Source organism: Bombina bombina, chromosome 5 (assembly GCF_027579735.1).
Source record: "Bombina bombina isolate aBomBom1 chromosome 5, aBomBom1.pri, whole genome shotgun sequence".
Lineage (NCBI taxonomy): Eukaryota > Metazoa > Chordata > Amphibia > Anura > Bombinatoridae > Bombina > Bombina bombina.
The window spans coordinates 152,858,725-152,861,970 of NC_069503.1; positions in this window are offsets into that span (position 1 = coordinate 152,858,725).

The window sequence follows — 3,246 nt, forward strand, 5'->3', positions numbered from 1 at the left end:
CATGTGCTACTTGTATATTTTCATTTTGCATTGATAAGTGTTACTTTTAGGTTGAATACACTCCTAAAGAAGAACTTATAGAAGCTGTGTTGTTTAACACCCATTTCTTGTTTAAAGGGACAGTATAGTCAAATAAAACTTACATTATTCAGATAGGGCATGTAATTTTAAACAACTATCCAATTTACTTTTATCATCAATTTTGCTTTGTTCTCTTGGTATTCTTAGTTGAAAACTGAACCTAGATATGCTAAATACTAAGTCCTTGAAGGCCGCCTCTTATCTGAATGCATTTTGAGATTTTTCACAACTAGAGGGTGCTAGTTCATGTGTGCTGTATGTGGAGTTACCTAGGATTCAGCACTGATTGGATAAAATGCAAGTCTGTCAAAAAAACAGAAATAAGGGGGCAGTTTGCAGAGGCTTAGATACAAGGTAATCACAGAGTTAAAAAGTGTATTAATATAACCGTGTTGGTTATACAAAACTGGGGAGTGGGTAATACAGGGATTAACTATCATTTTAAACAATAAAAATTCTGGTGTAGACTGTCCCTTTAAAAAGCAAAAAAAATCAAAGTTTTCCAATTATTTATATTTGCATTGCATAACAATGTGCTGCAGCCATAGGACCCAGGGCCTTGACATACACACAAAGTACTGTGAAAACTCTTTTAATACTGTGTAGCACTTATGAAAAACAGCCTTTTAAAGAGACATTAAAGTGAATGTCAATTTTGATGCTAAAGTGCCCAGTTTGTAACAATTCGATTAAAAACAGGGGCACTTTAATTCATCAAAATTTGCATTTCACTCCTGTTGAGAAAAAAACTTTCCTTTTAAACTTCACAGCAGCTCCAGCTTTCTCTGGTCGTTGGAAGCCAATTCTGATGTCAGAAATGATGGATAGGTCATCCTCCAATCACAGCTTCCCCCCCCGGGGGATTCAGTGTCTGATTCAATGCCGTGATTGGAGAGAAGCCGGATACCTTATTTAAGACCCAGGAATAGGCTTTGCGTCGGGCGGAGGAAGCTGGAGCTGCGGTGAAGATTAAAAGGTACGTTTTTTTTTTCTCAACAGCAGTGAAATGTAAATTTTGATGAATTAAAGTGCCCCTGTTTTTAATCGAATTATTAAAAACCGGGCACTTTAGCATCAAAATTGACATTCACTTTAAACACTTCGGGGCCGATTTCTGAAAGTGCGAGTGGACATGATACGATGTAGCGTATCATGTCCGCTGCACATCGTCTCCTTAGGCGATTGCCTTCACTCTTACATACCACTGACAGCGTGTTGGTGAAGAAGACTGCCATGGGCAGATGTCATCTTTAGCATCTTACCCTGTGGTACATGTCTATGTTCTTCTGTCTGTGTAAGTGTCTAACTAATTATAAGAAATGTAAGGTCTGTGTGCGTATTATAAGCGCTGACTGAAGATGGTGGGAAGATGAGTTTATGACATTATATAGCATTGTTTTCCTTACAATTTTTGAGCTGTGTTTAATATATATATTTTTTTTTTTAAAGAGCTTTATTGATGTGAAAATCAAGATACAATCAGGAGATAAAAATATGGTTACACTCCAATGCAGTAACATTCATGGCTACAGACAAAATAACCCAGCTATCTTTCACATCTAGAATTTTTGATTCCGCCCGTCAGATCTCCTCCTAGGGCGGAAAAGTCAATTTTTCTTTATAAAACAAATTATCCTATGTCCGGTACATGAAAGTCTAAGTGAGAAAGAAGGAGGTAAAAGAGGGGGGTAGAAAGAGAGAGGTAAAAAGGGGAGAGAGAAAAAAAAAAAATGTGATAAAGCTGATGAGTATAAGGGAGCTAGATTGTTTTATGCCACAAGGCCAACATCATCTCGTGAGTCCCCAATTTGTGTGTTTTCAGGTAGTGGAACCTTTCCATGAGAAGTGTTTTGTCTACTTGTGCTCGCCATTCTTCAATGGTAGGAATGACTTTCGATTACCATTGTCTAGGTATTAATAGCCTGGCTCCATTTATCATTATTAACATAAGTGCTAGATGGGCCTCGCTTTGTGTTTTAGGCAGATTCAGAAATAAAAGTATTTCTGGGGATTTTGGGACCATAACGTTGAGGATAGTATTAATTTCCTCCACCACTTTCGGCCAGAAGGCCCCTAGGGTAGGGCAGTGCCACCAGATGTGGAGCAGAGAGCCATCTTCTCCACACCCCCTCCAACAGGTGGGGCTGAGAGTAGGGAATAGCTTATGTAACCTCGTGGGAGTAAGGTACCATCTACCCAGGAGCTTAAAATGGGATTCTTGAAAGTACGCTGATACTGAGGATCTTCTGATGAGGCTTAAGGCCTTCATCCAGTCCCTGTAGTCATAAACTGAATCAAATTCTCTGTGCCATTGGATGGTATATGTGGGAAGGATGTCTGCCTCAGGAACGAGCAAAATTTTGTAAATCAGTGAAGTCAGGTGTCTTGGTTCTTGTACTGAGGTGCACAGAGCCTCAAAGGGCGTTAAGTTTCTCCCCATTTCTTGTCTATTTTTATGGGTTTTGATATAATGGATTAGTTGGTTATAGTGTAGCCAATAGTTAAACATGCTAGTGTGAATTTCTCTTAGTCTGTCATAAGACAGAATGTTCCCATTTTCTGTTATTCCCCTTATCGAGCCCTCCCTGAGGTTATAAGGTTTGGACTTGCGGAAACTCAGATTATGGTAGGGGAGGTCGGGATTTTCTATGATCGGTGTTAGAGGAGAATACCTTGTGGATATGTGTGTTGTATTAGCTAGGATACTGTCCCACACACGAAAAGTCTCTGTTAGTAAGTGGTAGTCCCGAATAGTCTTAGGTCTTTTAATGTGATGTACCCATGCCAATGTGCCTACATTATTTAGTTTGAGTATTTTTCTGTCTAATTGTATCCATGCCTTCTGTTCTGCGTTATGTGACCAGGCGGCTATCCTCTGTAGTAAGACAGCGTTTCTATACTTTTGTAAGTCAGGGAGTCCTAACCCTCCTCTTTCTCTCGGTAAATACATGGTACGCCTAGGAAGCCGGGGTTTGACTTTCGCCCATACATATTGTTCAATTAACCTTTGGAGTTGGTTATGTAACCAGTCGGGAGGGTGACTGGGACTGTTTGAAAAATATATAATATCCTTGGTAGGACGTTCATTTTAATAACTCCCACCCTACCCAGCCATGAGAGGGGCTTTCTAATCCAAGAGGAAAGATCCGTCGTAATGTTATGTTT